This window comes from Stenella coeruleoalba (assembly GCF_951394435.1).
Source record: "Stenella coeruleoalba genome assembly, chromosome: 2".
Lineage (NCBI taxonomy): Eukaryota > Metazoa > Chordata > Mammalia > Artiodactyla > Delphinidae > Stenella > Stenella coeruleoalba.
Window position 1 is genome coordinate 76,428,295 of NC_137147.1, and position 22,233 is coordinate 76,450,527.

The 22,233-nt window shown below is 40.0% G+C and overlaps 1 protein-coding gene across 3 annotated transcripts in view; it reads left to right on the plus strand.

Annotated features, from left to right (window-relative positions):
* Positions 1-22,233, plus strand: part of AVEN (apoptosis and caspase activation inhibitor) — a 203,522-nt gene that overhangs the window by 40,349 nt on the left and 140,940 nt on the right. The gene's annotated exons all lie outside the window — the stretch shown is intronic.

A 22,233-nucleotide genomic window follows, 5' to 3' on the forward strand; every position in this document is an offset into this window, starting at 1 on the left:
GTGCAAAATGTTATCATCGGGGCCAACCGTGTAGGAGATCTTGCTGTATTATTTCTTATAACTATCTGAATTTACAATTACCTCAAAAAAGTTGCCAGGTTAAAAAAAATTTAAAGGATGAAGCTATGAGAAACGGAAATAAAGTGAAAGTAATATTTTCAGACAGTTGGCTTTGAATTTCTTCTTCTCCCCAGCTTTTATGTTGCTGTTGAGTTGTGCCTTTCTTTTTTCTCATCTGCCTGTATTTTTGAATGTCTGCACCAAACTAAGTATCATAAAGTGATGAATTGTCTTCCAAGTTAATAGAATAAACCCTTTGAGTAGGAAACGAAGAGGTAAGTGGAGAGAGTATTAGATTTGAGTAGGAGAGCAGATTCAGCCTGGGGTCGTTATGTTTATGCCACGTAGCGTAACCCCCTTGTTTGGATGATGGCATCCAACTCGTTGTTCAGGGACTGGTAGCTCATCTTTTTGCCACTCAGATGAGTGTTTCCCTCTCATTACCTGCATTTTGGCCAGTTATGGATTTATAAGCACTTTTTTTCAAGATAGGAGAAGGATAAAATGTGGGCTCATCAGTTTCAATTTTTACCAGCTGTCCCACTAAAAGATTTAGGGGGCAAATTGAAGTAGTGCATAAAATTAACATGTGGACTGCCTACCAGTGGATTTAATTGAATCAGTTGTGTAGTCAAGTTACTAGGACGGTATCTGGCAATAAAAGAGACTGCATAAATGTTTGAAAGCAATTCAGAATGCTAGTTTAATCCAACAGTTATGCACATTGGCTTATGATTTTGGTTATTTATTGTAGCGTTTTATTTATAACTAAAAGCCTGGCATGGTTTGGGTCTTATATGTATATTTTTCTTGTAGTCTGTCTTTGCTTACTGATTTCTTAAGTGGTTTGTTTATCGGTGATTAGTTTCTTGGGAGATCACAACTGTCACATCTTGATATGTGCTTACATTTCTTTCCCAGTTTGCTGCTGATCTATCATTTTCTTTTCACTACAGCGTAAGCCTGAGAAGAGCTTCCGTGCTTTCTTCCTCTATGGTGGGGTAGGCTATATTGGATTACTTTTGAGAAGTGGAGTTCATTCTGTGATCATAAAATATTAAGAATGTCCTCTAGATAGGCTGACCATATTCCTTGGAATGATTCTGATTTTTAGTATACTGTCCTTATTTGTATAAATACATATACAACCCAGAAAAAATATCACTGACCATACTCCTTGGAATGATTCTGATTTTTTAGTATACTATCATTGTTTGTATTAATAAATATACAACCCAGTAAAAACATCATAGACATGCGCATCATAAACTTTCCTAGATATTGCCAAAATGCTCTCCAAAGAGGAGATGAGCTGAACTTCCTAGGGTCCGCTGTCTTTGCCAATATGTAGCACTGTTAGACATTTTTTTTTTTTTTTTTTTGCGGTATGCGGACCTCTCACTGTTGTGGCCTCTCCTGTTGCGGAGCACAGGCTCCGGATGCACAGGCTCAGCGGCCATGGCTCACGGGCCTAACTGCTCCGCGGCATGTGGGATCTTCCTGGACCGGGGTACGAACCCGTGTCCCCTGCATTGGCAGGCGGACTCTCAACCACTGCGCCATCAGGGAAGCCCTGTTAGGCTTTTAAAAAATTTTTTTATTGTGGCCAATTGATTGAGTGGTATCTAGTTGAGGCTCCTTCAATTATTGGAGCACCCACCATTTCCAGGTACCGTTTCAGAGGCTGAGCATACACAAGTGAAACAGAACAGACACAAACACCTGCCTCGTGGAGTTGACATTCTAGAGGGTGCAGACACAGAATAAAGAAAAGGAAACTATGTAAGATGTCAAATGGCTATAATTGCTTAGGGTAGAAGTGAAGTGAGGAGGGGCCTTTACAATTTTAGAAAGGTGGCCAGAGAAAGTCTTACTGATAGGATGACATTTGAATAAAAGACCTGAGAAAGGTGAGGGAGCAGGCATTGAGGATATCTGTGGGAAGAGTGTTCCGGGCAGAGGCGGGAGCAAGTTCAGAGGCTTTGAGATAGGAGTAAAGGAAATAGCAGAGAGGCCAGCGTGGCTGGAGCAAAGTGAGCAGGCAGGCGGTGAGGTCAGAGATGCGTCGCGTGGCCAGATCGCCTGGAGGCTTGTAGGCCATTATAAAGATGCTGGCTTTTACTCAGAGTGAAGTGTGCAGCCACTGGAGGGTTTTGAAGAGAAGAGTGATATAGCTAACTCTTGTTTTAACGGGATCATTCTGGCTGCTGAGTTGGAATAACCTGAAGACTGGTGAGGGAGGGAGCAGGTAGACCAGTGAGGCTACTGAAATACAGTTGTTCCTCGGTATCCATGGGGGTTTGGTTCCAGGACCCCCAGTGGATAACAACATCTGTGGATGCTTAAGTCCCTTGCATAAAATGGTGTAGTAGAGCTAGCCCTCTGTTTCCGTGGGTTCTGTATCTGCAGATTTCTGTCTGTGGTTGAATCTGCGGATGTGGAACCCGCAGATATGAAGGGCCGACTGCAATGCAGACAAGTACTGATGGTGGCTGGGGCTAGGGGTGGTAGCGGTGGAGGTGGTGAAACATGGTTGAGTTTCGGATCTATTTTGAAAGAACTGCAAATGTAGGGTATAAGATCAGACTTGCACATGTGGGGTGTGAGATTAAGAGATGCACGAGGATGACACCAAGATTGTGGCCTGCAGAGCTAGAAGAAGGGGTTTGACATTAAATGAGATGGATAAAACTATAGGAGGTGCTCAGTTTGCACGTGTTAAAATTGAGATGCCAGTTAGACATCTGTATTAGTCCAAATCCTGTAGGAACTAGATGGTACAGTCAATATAATTATAAAGAAGTTTTAATGAAGGAAGCATTTCCAAAGTTACAGGTAGCACGTAGGGAAAGCACAAAGATAGTACAGCATTGGGAGGGCAGGTAAAGGCAGAGATGTTACCACCCCTGTTACTAGAACTCTGAAGGAGAGCTTCATGTGAGAAGTTTGCCTTGAGAGGATGAATCACCTTTGGTCTAAAGATGTAGCCAGCAAAGGTGACCCTACAGGGAGAGAGGGACAGGGGAATAAGTGCTCTGGTCTTAGACTCCTTTTTTCCTTCATTCTCCTTCCAAAGCTCCCCCATAAGCCTAACCTACTGGAAGTCAGAAGGCAAGGGAAGCCTGAAGCTGTGATCCATATAGATCAACCTCCTAGGGCAGAACAGAGAGGGGACGGGTGGAGAGTGAACCTGGAGTGATAACTGCAAGAGACCTAGCACAACACCCAACAGGAAGTATTGGAAATATTTCCAAGTAGCTTGTTGGATAAAGGTATCTGGGGTTCAGGACCCGGGTTTGGACAGGAGATAAACATTTGGGTGATGCCAGATGGTATTTAAAGTCATGAGAATGCGTGAGGATGACCAAGGGAGTTATTGAGTAGAAAACTACTGAGCCCTGGGTACCACAGTGTCTAGAGGTTAGGGAAATGAGAAAAAAACAGCAGGGAGAATGAAGAAGGAATGAAGGAGTGTTTCCAGGAAGAACGAGGGATTTGTGTCAAACACAGCTGACGACAACCAAGAATTGACAGTTGAATTTAACAACATGAGGTTACCGGTGAGCTTAGCTACAGCAGTTTTGTTGGAGTGGTGGGATAAATTCTTTCTTGGATTCAAAAAGAATATGGAAGGAGAGACATTTGAGACAGAAAGTATAAACAACTATTAATATTGAGGAATTTTGTTTATAAAGGGAAGGAGAATAATGGGCTGGTGGAGGAAGTGGGTCAAAACATATTTTTTAAACATGGGAGAAGTGATTGCATGTTTATCTGTTGATAGAAAGATCCAGAAAAGAGGTCAAAAATAATGTGAGAAGAGGTGAGAATTGCTGGATCTGTGTTCTTTGGTCCACATGAGGTGATGGAATCGTTTGTACAGATGGAGCGATTGCCCACTACCAGGGGCTGGGCCAGTTTTTCAACTGTAATTGGAGGAAACCCAGAATATTTGGGCATAGGTGTAGGTAGTAGGTGGGTAGATGTGATGGGGGCTTGAGGAAGCTGTCTTCTGATTGCTTCTGTTTTCTTAGTGAAATGAGAAAGCTGTCAGTGAGAGTCAGGGAGGAGGTGTTGGAAATGTGAGGAGAGAGTAGAAGTTAAGAAATAGTTATCTATAGAAGACAAACTCATGGTTGCCAAAGGGGAAGGGAGGGGGATAAATTACGAGCATGGGATTAACAAGTACAAACTACTGTACATAAGAAAGATAAGCAACAAGGATTTACTGTATAGCACAGGGAACTAGATTCAGTATCTCATAATAACCTATAATGAAAAATAGTCTGAAAAAATAGACTGAATCACTTTGCTGCATACCTGAAACTAACATAATATTGTAAATCAACTGCATTTCAGTAATAGAAAAGTACTAAAAAAAAAAGAAACAGCTATCTAGAGAGTGGGAAACTGAATGAAATAGGAAAATGTGGTATGGTTGCTGGGTGCTCATGGCCGCCCACGGGAGGTTGATGGTCATGAATTTAAGGTGAGAAAAGGTGTGTTTTCCCCCATTCACATCCTGCTGTGTGGGTGCAGGTATGGAGGGATGGAGAGTAGGATTTAATCATGATTATATCGTTGTTCAGCCCAGCAAATGCAACGAGGTGAGAAAATAAAAGGGGTGATTAGGATGATTGCCGTTGCGTTCAAGCTGGGTAAAGAGAGACGGGCAGGCACGAGAGAGGTGAGGGGCAGAGGAAAGACAGTGGGATCAGTGGACTATAGATTTCTCTGTGCAGAAGGATTGTTGACCTCCTTGAAGGGGTATGAGTCAGAAAGTGGGGAAGAGGCGGCCATAGAGTGGGGCATTTCAAGTTTGGGTCTAGTGGGGCAGAGGTTGTAAATGATGGTAATGATGTACTCTAGTATAAAATCGTGAGGGAGTGTCTGAGCTGGCGTGGAGGCCTGGGTGGTTGCATTTCCTGAGCTAACTGTTGAGGCCGAGCATCTTTTTTTTGCTGTGCTAGCTTGCTTCTGTGGACGGCCTGCACACATTCACTGACCATTTGGCTTGTTTGCTTCTCATTGACATATATTTTTAATATATTCTTGACACTTTGGATGTTTATTTTTACAGATACCTTCTATTATGGGATTTTTCTCTTACTTTTGTAATGGTATCTTTTGGTGCATGGTTTTATGTTTTAATGTAATTGAATTTATCAACTTTCTGTCTTACAGTTTGTGTTGTTTTGTGCCTTGTTTGGGAAATTCATCTTTCCCTCCAGATCACAAAGATATGTTCTCTTATATATCCTCTTACAAATTCAAATTTTGCTTTGTTTTCTGAAGCGTGTTAAATTTTATCAGTTGCTACATTCTTTCACAACCTTTAAAAAAGAAAAACCTTATTGAGGTATTATTGACATATAAAAAGCTGTTCATATTTAACATATACAACTTGATGAGTTCGGGGATTAAGTTTGTACCTGTGAAATAGTCACGGCCATAGAATGTCCATCAACCCCTCAAATTTCCTCCCATCTGCTTTATCTTATTATTAATTTTGGTGGTAAGAACACTTAAGATCTACCCTCTTAGCAAATTTTAGGTATACAATACAGTATTGTTAGCTACAGGTACTCTGCTGTGTAGTAGATCTCTACTGCTTACCTATCTTGTATAACTGAAACTTTTACAACCATTTTTAGATTAGTGGAGTGAGGTGGCATAATTACTCCACCTTGCATTTCAGTCTTCTAAAGAGTATATAACTTTTGACGGTAGAACAGATCTGGATTTGAATCCTATTCTATCATGTTTTTGTCTAATCTTAGGCAACGCTATTTCTCTCAGTAGGAAATGCAGGAATAGTAGGAAGTAACAGTGTTTGATTTGGTGATGTCAGCATCTTATCCCAAATTTACCACTGATTTTAGTTCTGCTTAATGTGTAACCAAGGTACCTAGATTTAGTATTTATCTGAAATTTTTTGTTGATAGAAGCTTAGTTAACTGTGTTCAGTAAAATAAAGTCCAATTTCTTTTTTTCCTTGAATGTTAGACATAATAGCAATGGTTGCCAACAGAATTTATATATCTTTGTTTTCCTGAGAAATTAAAAGTTATCCTTGGGTATAATATAACTGACTTATTGAGTCTATTTCTTGAATAATCAGTGGTGGTGGTCTGAGTTACTAAACATTTAAAAGTTGGTGGCCTTAAGTTAAGTCATAAAACAGTCTTTTCCCCTTTCCAGCGCTTTGTTCCCTATAGTTATTAATCTGCTTTTCTCCCCCATCTCGGTGTCCGCCACATGTCATGAAGGATCACCATTGCCATTGCAATGTGTCATCCAGACTTGGTTTCCCAGTCAGGGGCTCTTTTCTTTGGACTGTTCTTTAGACATGATTTCCTATTCCAGAATTAGCTGTGCTTTGCGTACACCTCTGGTCTAATTCTCAACTGCCATTCTGAAGGCAGACCTTCTGCTAAGAGTACACCTAGCTTAATGGGGTGTTCTTCTCCTAGTAGGATTTCCATTACAGTGGTGAATTTTTGAAGACCATGAATGAATTCAAAGAGTGAATTTCTGTTGTGCACACAGTTGGTGTATATGTATGTTGGTATATTAACTTTGGAAGACAGTTTGTCATTTTCCAGTAAAGTTGACGCTCCAGTACTTCCAACCTTGGAAGATACTCTAGAGAAATTCTAACACATGTGTATCAGGAGACATGTGCATGAATGTGCATAGCTGTATTTGTTCAGAAGAGCCACAGATGGAAGCAACTCAAATGCCCATTAACAGTGGGATGAGTACATAAATATTGTAAGTGGATGAATCTCTGAAACCTTATGTGAATACCTCCAAAATACCTCAGTATGATTCTATCCATAGAAAGTTAAAACACAACAAAAAGTAAACTGTGTTATTTAGGGATGCATGTTTAAATGGTAAAATGAAAATCAAGGACATGATTACTACAAAAATCAGGGCTGCAGTCACCTCCAGTGGAGAGATGAGGGGAAATGATTGGGGAGGGCGCATAGTAGGTGTGCGGTGGGGTTGGTAGGGAGGCTTCTGTGGCGTCGGCGGTATTCTATTTCTTGATCTGGATAATGGTTCCTTGTGTTTGTTTAAAAATCCTTTAAGTTGTCTATATCCATTGCCTATTCTTTACGTATCTCTCTATACAAGGGGAAAAAAAGTCTAAAAATGGACTTCTCACGGTAGAATTTCAGTTACTACCATAGACCATGGGAAACATTTTGGGATGAAGCAGCCCTTTTCAGCACCTTCAACCTGTGTCTTCAACATGCAGGTGCTTTCTGCTTTGTTTGAGTTTCTGGCCAGGGGCAGTGGCATCTCATTTTTATAAATGGAGGATATGGGAAGGGGACTAGTTTGCTTGAAGTCCTTTTTCTGGTAGGATTGGGAGTCTTCAGACATCTGTTTAGTACTCTTTCTGGAAGCCTTCATCTTATAGCTAATCATGCCTTCAGCTTTTCTTTTTGAACAGTATTCTTGCAGTTCTAGGTTATGTTTCAAAACCTTTGAAAATGACACCATACTCTCACATTCAGGCATAAAAACTTAGATCTTTAGGCATTTTTTCTGCCTCCTACTTTTTTTTTCAAATGGTGAGTTATTGAAACCATGCCATGTGCTTTATTATTTTTCTTTTCAGATGTCACAGATAACCAGAGTTAGACAGATGTTTACAGTGTGAGCAGGGTGCACTGAAGCAACGTTGAAGATAAACATGAGGAAAACAGTCTTTTATGTGCAAGTCTATAAGCTGTTTATTTATTTATTTATTATTTATTTATTTATTTTTGCGGTACGCGGGCCTCTCACTCTTGTGGCCTCTCCCGCTGCAGAGCACAGGCTCCGGACGCTTAGGCCCAGCAGCCATGGCTCACGGGCTCCGCGGCATGTGGGATCCTCCCGGACCGGGGCACGAACCCGCGTCCCCCGCATCGGCAGGCGGACTCCCAACCACTGCGCCACCAGGGAAGCCCTAAGCTGTTTATTTTAAGTGGAACAAATAAAAATGATTAGACTACAGTTTGGTCAGCATAGTTCTCTAGGCATATTTTCATTTAAAGCTGTTATAGGAAAAGCCCATCTATCCTATAGATGGGATGCTGCCTGATTCATGAATCATTGAATAAAGCCAATTAGACCTTCAAAAAAAGGCTACTATATATCTTCCTCAGTGTAATTTTAAGAAAAGTTGATTTTGGGGGGAGATTTTAATTATAATATTAGATTTTCTTGCCTCTGTATCCTTTTGCCAGCAATTAGACCGAAAGGGAAAAGAAGGCTGTCACTCTAGCAGCCTGTATTTTTTCATTAAACTTTGAACCTTTTTTCCCATGAAGCAGTGGGACAGTTTGAGTTGTATTTGCCCTCTTTGATTGAGTTCTTTTGTTTTTTTTCTTTTTATTTGATATGTATTTTATTAGTTTTTACTAATATATTCTTATATTACGAAGGCAATTTAGTGGAAATACATTCCCTTTGATATTGGAATCATTTGAAATAACACAAGCAGAACTATACATTAAAAAATCTTTATTTGAACAACAACAACAAAAAGACAGGTTAAACCACACACACAGGTTAAAACACACACACACACACACACACACACACACACACACACACACACACACACACACACACACACATCTTTCCTTTCTTACAGCTGGACATTGAAGTGGGTCTAATTTGATTTTCTTATTTTCAAACCTCCAAAGATAGAAGCAGCTGAATACCTAGAAATTTGTTTGCTACCCTACTGGTCTCCTGCACCATTGTGTTTTCTGTTGTTTTGATGAAGACTCTTTGTCTACTTTTACTGGTCCAGCTGCTTCATTTTTATCATGTTTATCATTAACTGTCAATTTTCATCCTCTTGCTCTGAAACTGTAGTTTTCCTTAAACAGACGCAGCCTAGGCAGCTTTAATTCCTTTTCCTTTTCCTTTAAATCTGTGACCTTTTGATTTCCATTTGTTGAGGGATTCTGGTTGATCCGCCACGATTGTTTTCAGCGCTGTGTTTTCTCTCTCCTGGTACTCCCCACCTCTCTTCTTTGTTCTTTAATTGGAGGTTACCATTATTGGCTTCTTCGGCTATATCTAGTGCTGCTTCGGCTTTCTCATGAAATGGAATTATTTCTCTCTTTTGCACCTCTGATAAAGTCTATCCACTTTATTTCCCCACAATTTGAGGAAAGGAAGTGTAGATCTTCTCTACAGGTTGGATCATCTAAGTCATCCAAAAAACTCAGCAAAAATCTAATCTTCTAGAGATTTCATTTCAGCATTTATAGCACTGCTGTTTTTCTTCTTCTTTAGCTCTCAATTTAGCTTATACTTCATTTTGCCTTCTCTCTCTCTCTTTTATTTTTTTGCAAATTAATCCTTCTCGAAAAGTATTAGAGAGTCTCTCTTTATGCTTTTGGTCAGAGGTCTCAGTTTCTCATTTGAATATTTTGTGCTTCACCTTTATCTTCTAATCTTTCTTTTTGTCACCTAGGGTTGTACCAGTTGAGAAGCCTTTTATATAAATGGATCTGTTTTTACATCATTTTTTATGGTCATCAGTCATCAGACATTTTATACTCATCAGAGAGTTTTGCATGGAGAGCTTCTGATTTTAGCTTTATCTTTATTTATTTTCATGGGTTTTGACTTTGATTTTCTTACTACTTCTATTAAAGTCTGAGGGATTTTAACCTGTTGAATTATATTATCTCCAGAGGTACCCAGCTTTCATCCAGTTTGATCTGTTCCTTAAAAAATGTGTCTTATAGCAAACTGTAGTCAAATAACACTTGGTTCGATGACTGATTTTGGTCCCAGAGCAGCCATTTTCTCACCACCACCATTTTTGGCTGTTGTTGCTGTCTTCCTGAGCCCAGTCCTTCAGAGCTGAGCCGTGGTGACTGAAATGTCTCAAGTTCATTTTATGAACTGAATGTTTATTTAGACTATTAGATAATTTAGATTATTCTTACTAGAAATTTTACTGAGAGAACATTACTGAATCTTTTTGGATTTGACTTGTATTCCAGATACTGTTCTGGTTGATAAATGTCTAACTGGCTACATCATCCAATCTGCATGTTACATTCTAACAGCATCTACATATTCCTCTCAACTCTGCTGTCTACCCTCTCAGTCTGTTTATTCTTGTGGACTCATCCTTCCCTTTAAAAAATTACCCTCATTTAAAAGAGGGTTTTGGGAAGCAGAGCAAATAAATGCTCATGATCAATGTCATATTTAAGTGGAAGTTGATAAGTTCTCTTTACTTGCTCTAGAAAGAGAGAGAATAAAAGAGTTATTTTGGTAAAAGCTGTAATGAAGGTCAGGGTAGAACCTCTTCTAATATAAAGAGCATGGAACATGAATTTAAAGGCTATGAAAAGGGCAGACATAACCATAGGATTGTGATAACAAAGTCATCTATTTCAGTAAGTGTACCCAAAGTGTTGTATGTGTATTTTGGTTGTAGAATGGAAGGCGCATTGGATTGAAGGATGTCAGCTGAACTGTCTTGGTTCTGGTTGTCACTTACTAACTACATGCCTATGGGGGAGTGAAACTCTCGGAACTTCCTTTTTTATTTTTTTAAACTGTAAAAAATAATACCTGCCTTGCTTTAATCCAGGATGGTTGTAGGGATCATGTAGAACTATTAAATAAACTATAAAGTGCTGTAAAATGTTAAGAATTATTTTATAGGCAAAGACAAGCAAACTGTTGGGGTAGACATACAGTGTAAGTGTGACGATTGAGAAAATCTAGTTGTATTTAAAATCATGCCATTAACATGGGGCCATCATTAAAGTAACAGCATAATACTGACATATATAATTAGAATATAAAACACAATGGCCATTAGCTCATTTTCTCTCTTATGGGATTTGTTGACCTCTTTCAATCTCTACAACTACAGAGGTGACACAGGGAACTTGAAAGATGATTAAAAATGGGAAAAATTGGATCTGTGATGAAAGGTTTATGATGCTAAGGAAAAGAAGTCTGAGAAGTGATTTAATAATTATGTCATATGTGTTCCAGGCCCTAAAGACAATGGAAAAAACCAAATGGGCTCAACTAAAATGTAAGGGAAATCGATTAGATATTCATGTACATTTTGTACGTGAGATGTTAACTGGGCATCCGAGGGAGAGTTGGGGAATCATCCTAACTGTGGAAACCTTGCAGAATAGATATGGTCTCATTTGACTGGAATGGATCCGACAATTGTCCTTCCTGCGGCACAGGGACAGGCCAGGTGATTTGTCAAGGAATTTAATTTTGTTATTTATTTATTTGGCTGTGCCTCGCGGCTTGCAGGATCTCTCAGTTCCCCTACCAGGGATTGAACCGGGCCACAGCAGTGAAAGCGCCGAATCCTAACCACTAGACTGCCAGGGAACTTCCAGGGAACTTTTTTTTAAATCCTATAATTCTGTTCTCCTGGCTTCTTTAAATTTCGCAATGATTCTATAGCATTTTACTCAAGCGCATTAAGTTAACACTTCCAGTGTTCTCAGAAGGGTTAGGCTTAAAATAAATAAGTAAGGGGTGTGTGTGTAAATGGATGCCTGTGGCCATTAGTGACCCTGTGACAGCAAATGACTTTAAGCTAACAAGCTGATGGCAATAAGTACTGCCATTTCCTGAATACCTACCAGGTGCATCTATTCATCTATCATCTATTCATCTATCATCTATCATCTATTCATCTATCATTTACTAGCTAAGTAGATAATTTATGTGGTTTTAATATTTACCTTGAGAATTCTGTGACAGTAGAGGTTTCTGCCTTGTTTTTATAGAGTTTAGTCTTTATGAAATTTTATAGTGAAATTTGAGGTTATCATGAATAACTTTGGATAACCAAAATGAGTAGAATTCTAAGTTTGTTGTCACGAATTTCTACCTCCATGGTGGGAATGCAACGGGAATCACATCTGTCAGAGAGACAATCAGGCACCCAGGCTTTCTGGCATCTCCTGTTTAGAAAATTATAGAAACTTTCAGTTTTAGAGATAGAAGAATCCTTGGAGGTAATTTTTTCATTATCTTTTCATTTCCTTTCTTGAGTTTCTATTTTTGAACACTTTCTAGAAATTAAGAGAATGAAGCTTAAGGAGATTAAGTGACTGTGCCCATGGTCTTGATATTGAGCAGCTGTCTTTGGCTTCAAACTCAGGATTTCTAACTTGTAGTCATTCCTTTAGCAAACACTTAACAATTGTCTACACTGTGTCCCATGTCATGCCAGGTGTTAAGGGTACAGAAATGCCTAAGACATTCCCTGTGATTAAGATTATTGTTGGAACCTCCTACACTGTTGGTGGGAATGTAAATTGATACAGCCACTATGGAGAACAGTATGAAGGTTCCTCAAAAAACTAAAAATAGAATTACCATATGATCCAGCAATCCCGCTCCTGGGCATATACCCGGAGAAAACCATAATTCAAAAAGATACATGCACCCCAGTGTTCATTGTAGCACTATTTACAATAGCCAGGTCACGGAAGCAACCTAAATGTCCATCAGCAGAGGAATGGATAAAGATTATGTGGTACATATATGCAATGGAATATTACTCAGCCATAAAAAGGAACGAAATAGTGCCATTTGCAGAAATGTGGATAGACCTAGAGACTGTCATACAGAGTGAAGTGAGTCAGAAAGAGAAAAACAAATATTGGATAATATCGCTTATATGTGGAATCTAGAAAAATGGTACAGATGAACTTATTTGCAAAGCAGAAACAGACACAGATGTAGAGAACAAACTTGTAGACACCAAGGGGGGAAGGGGGGTGGCATGCATTGTGAGATTGGGATTGACATATATACACTACTATGTATAAAATAGACAACTAATGAGAACAGACTGTATAGCACAGGGAACTCTACTCCGTGCTCTGTGGTGACCTAAATGGGAAGGAAATCTAAAAAAGAGGGGATATATGTATACGTATAACTGATTCACTTTGCTGTACAGCAGAAACTAACACAACATTGTAAAGCAACTAGACTCCAATAAAACTTAATTAAGAAAAAAAAAGATGATTGTTGGGAGAGGCAACAGGGGTCCCGAGCATTCCTGCATGTTCCTGCTGGACGAGCCAAGAATGCGGGACCCTGCCCATTCTCTACCTGAGGCAACAAGCAACCGTGAGGGATGAGGTAACACCTCCCCCAGGCAAAGGTCGGGCTTGCTTCCACTTACTGTAAGAGCAGTGAGTCTCCTAAGCTTAGTGTTCCTTTCCTGTAACATGACCCATAGCATGTGGAGGATTCCATGACGGGCTCTTTGAATTACTGCTCTGAGGCAGAGGGGGCCTGAGAAGCCAATGCAAACGAACATGAAGCTTTGGCCATGAGTATTCATGTCCTTGGTCTCTGATCCAGGAGTCTCATGTCTTCTGCCAGCATCCATGGAACCGTAATAGGCTAACTTATTATCTTACAAATAGGATAGAATCTCAGACCCTGAATAGTCCTTGGCAAGTATCAATCGTGGGAAAATACAGGTGAGAAAACCAACAATTACAGTTCAGTGTGGGCAGCACAGAACTGTGGAACAACCAAGGAAGGGCACCCCGTTCATCTTGGGAAGGTCAGGAGAGGCTTTTCTGAGTGCCTTGCCGTTGACCTGATCATACTGGATTGTGTGTCTGTTGAGGGTAGATCTTTTTATCCTCAGTATTTGGCACGGTACCCAGCACATGGTTCATGACTATAAGCTTGCCGAATGGATGAGTAAACTGTTACTTGTAGCTGCTGGTTGTGATTTACTGCATCGGTGGTCCAGATATTTGCTACTACGGTTTGTCTCCTTTTTAAGAACTGTAGTCCTGGGAAGGTAGTCTTCAATGAAAAGCAACTCACTTCGACGCCTAGCATAAATCTATTCCAACAAGTGAGGAAGGTGGTCAACTTGCAGGATATCTTGCATGTGGATTCATTTAATACTAAGTAATATTAAGGCCCAATTATTTGTTTCTTGACTTTTTAATTTTCTAATACTACTTAGATTTCTCAGAAGAGTTGCAACACTAGTTCCCTTATACCCTTCACCTAGCTTCCCCTAATGTTAAATAACATCTTAGATAAACATGGTACCTGTATCAAAACTAAGAAATTAATGTTGGTATACTACAGACTATTTGAATTTCCCCATTTTCTCCCCACTTTCTTTGTTCTGACTCAGGATACCACATTGCATTTATTTAGCTCCTTAGTCTCCTCCAATTTGTGACAGTTTTTCAGTCTTCTCTGGACACTTTCGAAGAATAGTGGTTAGGTATTTCATAGGATCCCTCAGTTTGGGTTTTTCTGATATTTTCTGGTGATTGGACTGAGGTCATGGATTTTTTGGGGGAAATACCACAGAGATGGTGTGCCTTTCTCGTTGGCACACATGCTATCAATGTGACATTACTGATTGTGTTGACTCTGATCCCTTGATGAAGATGGTATCTGTCAGGTTTCTCCACTGTCACGTTACTTCCTACTCTCTGTTCACTGAGTCCTCACACCGAAGGGGATGGGAATTAAGCTTCACCTACGCGGGGGAGGAGTGTCAAGGAATTGGTGGGCATATGCTAAAATAGTGACAGTAAATAATAACTCTCTTGGGGGAAATATTTTTAGGTTATGCAAATGTCCTATTGCTCCTTAAAGGCTCAGGAGAACCAGTTCTCTCAGAATGAGGCCAAGAGTTGCCTGAGACAAAGCATTTATATTAATTGAATCAGGTGAATGAGGGTACATTTGTTAAACAAGGTAAAACATCAATAATTGATTTTAATTTCTTCATTAATCAGTTACAAAATGCTTATTTATCTCTGAGGGTGTGTTGGCTACCAATTAAGAAGGTACGTATGTATGTGTGTATATATATGTGTGTGTGTGTGTATTTATGCATGTGTTTGTGTGTGTGTGTATATATATGAATAGCTTCATTCCAAATGACTTGTATACATGTCTAAAGTCCATTGATCAGAAAAACTTCATTTAAAGAATAGATGTATATGTATAACTGAATCACTGCTGTACACCTGAAACTAACACAACATTGTAAATCAACTACACGTCAATTAAAAAAGAAACTTTTTTTTAATGTTGTGCTTCTTGTGCAAGAGACTGTCTTGATGTCCCATGCAATCAGGAGGTGCAGTCTTCCAAAAGGTACTCTAGCAGTGGACAGATGAGAGGCAGGCATGCTTCTGTTAGCCAGCAGTCATCCCAGCACGTACCACCTATGTGGCTAATCTTCCATGGAAGTTGGGGCAATTCTAGGGTAGCCTTTGTTGCCCCAGGTGCTGTCCAAACAGGGGCTGGTCCAGAGAGAGAATCTGTTTAATGTGTCTTTAGATGGATAAGGGGAAAAACATCCTGACATTTTGATGTATGACATAACCATTTATCCTTACTGCTATTCTCAGCAGCCCCATCATCTGAAAGTACTCTTGCTTAGATATTTGAGTTGAGTAAGAGAAAATCTGGAATAGTATTTGGTACAGTGCTACGGTGCTAGATATGGGTAAGGACTTACAGCATTTAAAAAGAATTTGTGGGCTTCCCTGGTGGCGCAGTGGTTGAGAGTCCGCCTGCCAATGCAGGGGACATGGGTTCGTGCCCCGGTCCGGGAAGATCCCACATGCCGCGGAGCGGCTGGGCCCGTGAGCCATGGCTGCTGGGCCTGCGCGTCCGGAGCCTGTGCTCCGCAATGGGAGAGGCCACAACAGTGAGAGGCCCGCGTACCGCAAAAAAAAAAAAAAAAGAATTTGTAAAATCTTAAAAAAATATATGATCACGATTTGGCAGTGATCGAACCATTGGACTGAAATTTGGTTTCTTAACCATATGTTATTGCTTTGCACCAGAACAGATTTTAGTGATGAGCTATTGTCAGGAATACTTTCATTTCTTTTTTCTTTCTTTGCAAAGCACAGCATTTCTAATTCTTGGGGTCATCAGAGTAGGGTTTAGATGAGAGGAGGGGGTATTCTTGCAGGAATTTGCAATGGAGAAGGTAACATTGTTGTGATATGTATTGGGGCCATTTCATATTAATTTAGGTTGAATAACAATATCTGCCTTAATTTGGGGTGGAGGGGGTTGATGAGGTGTAGACATAAACAAATTCAAATTTCAAACAAAATGTGTTAAAATAGTTCTTATTTGTAGAGCACTTGGCCAGGTAGTTGGTACTTTATGTACAACATTCTCTTTAACTTCAAGATAACCCTGCAAGGTTGGTACTGGACCGTTTTACAAATGAGGCCAATTAAGCTCAAGGAAGTTAGATAATTTGCCTAATGTCACATCACTAGTACATGGTGAAACTGCAGTGTAATTTTCTATCAGCCTGATTCCAAAACCCATCACTATTCTTTACTGAACTCTTACCTTCTGACTACGCACGCAGTTGGCTGTGTGGCAGTAGTCCCTTTTGGTATATTGTATAGAAAATGAGTCATTTCGTGGTCTGGGAATAGTTATGTCCCACCCCCCTGCCCCCCTTGTAGTAAAAACAAACAAACAAAACGTTTAGCTACTTTAAAAAAGTTATCTCTGTTGTATAGTTTGTTGCCTTTTGATCTGCTCATGAGAATGGAAACATTACTCTTATTATCTGCTACTTGTTTCATTTATAATGAAAAGCATGGAAAAATAGGGATTTACTTCAACTCTCTGACTTATTATGACAGGTACTCAGGAGCTCTAACACGGAAATGAGTTTTTCTTGACTGCTGGTAATTAGCAGCTGGAGCAAGAGAATAATTAGGTGTTAACCTGTTTATGCAGCGTATGTGTGAATGAAATTCATCTGCTTCACATTAGGAAAATTGACAAGGCGTCACTATTGTTAATATTTTTCACATTACCCTCTTGGATTTTTTATTTGGATGTCTTCATATAATTTTGAGAGAAAATCCAAAGGGATTGTGGCCAGGGCTTAGAGGAGTCTTGGAAAAAGTTGATTGTAATATTTACACATAAACTCACTGTAACCTCAGTAGGCCCTTGAGCATTTTTACAACTTGTTGATCCCCATTTTAAAGTGAGAGAGTCCTTATTTGCAACACGTTTCTGAATCCCAGGTTAGTCTTTTTTGCATTTTGATTGGAGGCTGTCATGATGTCATTTTTAAGGTAGGCTACGGTTACCTATATGAGAACTGTATCATTTCCCTTATATTATTTATCTATTTATTTATTTGCCTGCGTTGGGTCTTTGTTGCAGCGTGCGGACTCTTCATTGCAGTGCACGGGCTTTTCTCTAGTTGGGGCGCGTGGGCTCCAGATTGCGGGCTCAGTAGTTGCGGCGTGTGGGCTTAGTAGTTGTGGTGTGCAGGCTCTAGAGCACGCGGGCTCAGTAGTTGCAGCGCATGGGCTTAGTTGCCCTACAGCATGTGGGATCTTAGTTCCCCAACCAGGGATCGAACCCGCATCCCCTGTATTGGAAGCGCAGTGTCTTCATCGCCAGGGACGTCCCTAAATGCCTCTTTAAATGCTCCAGAATGAGTATACTTCAAAAGCCTCAGGGATCTTAACCACTGAACCGCCAGGTAAGTCCCTCCCTTATATTTTGAAGTCAGGATGGTATTTGCACATGAGTAGTTTTCATACTGTTCTTGATGCTTTAATTTGCTTACGGTGTAAATGGAATTTGGGAACAGCTAAGGGAGTTGCCTATACCTCTCTTCAGAGAGGAAGTAATTTTGAGCTCTGTGTATAGCTAATGATAAATGGGCCAAGTTGTGGGACCAGTTTTATCGTTAGACCTCCACCCCTTTTTTACCTCTGTGGTGTTCCCTTTTCTTTCCCATTTAGGTACTTGACCACCTATATTGTAATGCTCAAGGCTCTTAGGTACTCACTTATGCTTTGCCTGCTCTCAGGGTACCTCTCCTAGGAAGCCCATTTGTGTATATTTGATATTCGTACGTCGTGCTCATATCATATATGACCATCAGGCCACAGTTGGAGAAATCAGAGGGAGTGTTGCTTGAGGGTCAGTCCACTGGAGTGTTCATGTGAGGGACTATACCAGGACACCCTTATATAAGTAAAGCAACAGGTGGAGTGAAATCATTTTAGAGCAGGCTGCTGGGTGAGGTCTTGTCAAGTTAAGACATTCCCGGTGCACTGCTACTTAAAAGGTAAGCTGCAAACAAAAAGATATTATTAAATCTGGTCTGTGTAGGAGTGTGCATGTGTCAGCTATACAGTATAATTCCTAAAGAAGAATTTGCTGTTCCTGATGTAACTTTAAAGCAATGTGTCTTCAGCTCTGCGTGTTTGATTTTCTTGTGCCTCATCTCTACTGTGCCTGGTTGCTATGAGCTGTACCGTTTACTGTGGGATCATTAAAAAAAAAAATAGTACTTATTCAACCAGAATATCTTATTCAACCAGAATATCTTAAGTCTTTGCCCCTGTTATTCTTATGCTTTTCTTTTTCCCTTTAACACTCAAAATCATAGTGAAAAAGTGAATTGTTTCTTATTTTGAAACCCAGAGAATAGAACTATCATTACATAATGAATTCATAGCTAAAAACAAGTAAGGACTCACCTGAATGGTTTCTTCTAATAACCAGTCTTAAATCTCTTGGGTTGCTCCTGCTATTCCAGTAATCAGCGGCTGACATAAACATATACAGCCACGCATAAGTCGCTTTTCTCCTGACCACTTCAAGTCCCTATTGCTTTTTTACATGTACCCTTTAAGATCCCCAAGGGCGACAAACTAACAACTCTTTTTTAAAATGAATTTTTATTTTTTTAATTTAATTTTTTATTAAAAAGTTTTTTTTTTTTTTGGCCATGCTGCATGGCTTGCAGGATCTTAGTTCCCTGACCAGGGATTGAACCCAGGCCCCAGCAGTGAAAGCACCGAGTCCTAACCAGTGGACCGCCAGGGAATTCCCCAAGCTAACTACTCTTAGTTGAGTGAAGATAGTTTGTTTTGAACTTTTGATGTCTTTTTCCTCATTCTTTAAGGGGCATCGTAGAATGTACACCCTGAAACAATCTTAGATATCGTTTGGTCCAAATCTTTCACTTTTTAAATTGGGAAACTGAGACTCATATAAGTTGGGGTTTAACCTAAGGCCATATAGGTATTTGTTGGAGATGAATTGCTCAGATGAGTATCTTTTCTGAAGGCTCATAAGGTAGAGTGGTTTCCATGTCATAGCAGTAGACATCTCATTGAATTCCAGTTTTTATTTGGAAAGGAATTTGAGTTGATTCCTTGGGGGTCGTGTCCTTGGGGTAAACAATAATCAGATTGGTACGTAGAGAGAAAATAGAGATCATTTTTTTCAGAGTTAAAAATTGTGAATATTCTCAAGTTTATAAACTTTCCCAAACATATTCATACAGGATGAAGAAGAAACTTGGAGTACCATACAAGCCCAAAGTTCCATCTATTGTCTGACTTTTGGCTGTCTCATTTTGCTACCCCTACTCTCTACTCTTGCCTGACATGGATATATATCTTTTTCCTCTGTCCATTTTCCACGTTTGCTTTTGTTAGACCTTGGACTTCAGTATGGAAGCGAATATTACTGATTAGTTTCCATGTTTGTGATTTATATCCTTCTAATGTTTCTTGGGTGCAGGAACCATGGGAAAGGAAAAAACAGAGGCTGATTTCTGTTTTTCTCTTTGGACCCTTTAAGGACCAATTTGTACAACTTATTTTTCATTTGGTACTTTTCCCAGTTTTTAAAATGTACTTCTTTTCCTTTTTTTTTTTTTTTTTAAAATCTCGTAGAGACTTCTGTCTACAATGGATTTACCACAGTCTGGTTCCCCAACATGTTCAGAGGCTGTTTGGGAAATACTAATAATACCTAAGTGCCACTTTGATCAGAATGGCCAGTCTATATTGGATCTCTGCCTACAGAGAGATTTTCTTCTCTCATCATCTCCTCTGATCCCCCAGTCTTTCTGGACCAGTTCATTTGTAGTTTTAAATAGAAGCAGTGAATTTTGAACCAGTCTTTCTGATTGAAGCCTGGCTACTTTAACAGATAGGACTCACTTACCTGAAGATCTTATTATTGGAAACATAGAGTAATAGAGCACCTGTGATCCTTCATTCGTAGAAATAGAGTTTCAAGGTTCAAAATTGCACAGAGATATAGGGATGTAATGAAAAGGAAAATATGCGTGGGCCATCCTTTCTTTCAAAGTGTCCTTGAGGAGAGAGAACATATGAATGGTGCTCAGTGAAGCCACTGGGCTGGGATACAACAGCCTGACTCTTAAGTATGCTGTCAGAGCCTCGTAACGAGAGAGAAGGTGAATGTGTACAATTGGAACTTACTGTGATGTGCAGTATTTGATGTGTCGTGGATAAAGGCAAGGGGGGAGTAGCAGGAGGTGGTGAGGAGGGGAGGGTTTGTCTGAAACTGTCTCATTGTCAGCATTTGTTGACACGTTAAATCAGATGATCTTTCTATGGTAACAGTATACCAGAAACAGTATCCTTTTTTTAAAAAATTTAATCTTTATTTTATATTGGAGTATAGTTGATTTACAATATTGTGTTAGTTTCAGGTGTACAGCAAAGTGAATCAGTTATACATATATCCATTCTTCTTCAGATTCTTTTCCCATATAGGTTATTATAGAATATTGAGTAGAGTTCCCTGTGTTATACAGTAGGTCCTTGTTGATTATCTATTTTATATATAGTACTGTGTGTATATGTTAATCCCAAACTCCTAATTTATCTCACCCTCCACCTTTCCCCTTGAGAAACAGTATTTTTTTTTTTTTTGCGGTTCGCGGGCCTCTCACTGTTGCGGCCTCTCCCGTTGCGGAGCACAGGCTCTGGACGCGCGGGCTCAGCGGCCATGGTTCACGGGCTGCGGCACGTGGGATCTTCCCGGACCGGGGCACGAACCCGTGTCCCCTGCATTGGCAGGTGGACTCTCAACCACTGTGCCACCAGGGAAGCCCGAGAAACAGTACCTTTTAAGGGGTGAGAGTATTGGAGCTCACTCCCAATTGTTATCCTGAAGGAAGGCTTCCTTGTCTCCCTGTAAGAAGTCCAGCCTTACATTCCCTTTAAAGGCGGTTATTCTGGTTTTTGTTTTATTTTGTTTCTAAAAAGGGGAGTGGCTGGATTTTCCGACTGTCCTTCGAGCTAGGAGATACACGTTTTCAGTCTTCCTAGCTCTTTGGTACTGACTTGAGCCAAAAATGCATTATTTAAAAACACAGTATTAACCTTACCATCCTAGTTCATGCCTTTGTGACCACAAGTTGAGGTATTTCTTTTCTACATAAGAAATCACTGTTGAGGCTTGGTTTCCTTCCCAAGGGACTCTGTAATATTGATTATTTTACTTCTACCCAGGATGTTACTACACCACAGGAAGCTGACACAGTGTGGAGGTGAAAGAAACTAGCCTATGATTCTGTTATCAAGGACATTTATTTCAAAAGTTCAGCAGGGTGGGCTTCCCTGGTAGCGCAGTGGTTGAGAGTCCGCCTGCCAATGCAGGGGACACGGGTTCGTGCCCCGGTCAGGGAAGATCCCACATGCCGCGGAGCGGCTGGGCCCGTGAGCCACGGCCGCTGAGCCTGCGCGTCCGGAGCCTGTGCTCCGCAACGGGAGAGACCACAGCAGTGAGAGGCCCGCGTACCACAAAAGTTCAGCTGGGCATCTGAGACAGGAAGGGTACAATAAATTTTAAAAAAGTCTTTATCTCTGCCTTGGTATTTACATTTATTTAAAATATTTGTAATGAAGGTAGTTCTATAAAGAATAATTAAGTATCCTTCTGATACTTAAAAACCTTAATATAGATGTAGAATTATAACTAGCTCCTAATATGCTTATCTTAGAGAAAACAGTTGTATTGCCTATTGGAGTTTTTCTTCACAGATCTATTTATGGAGGGGACATAAAATATGATGCAAAGATGGCAAAAATTGATACTTGCTAAAAGCTGGGTGGTAATTACATGGGTACTGGCTGTCTGAAGTAATTCAAAGTAAAATATTAAAAATAAATAGAATATCAAGATATATTTCAGAGTATTTTAAAACGTTTTAGGGGGAAAAAGATGTTGCTCACTTGGGAGATTGGCTTCAAGATAGGAATCATTTGAGATTTTGGAATAATAGTTGTGCAAATTCCTTAGTAAATAGGA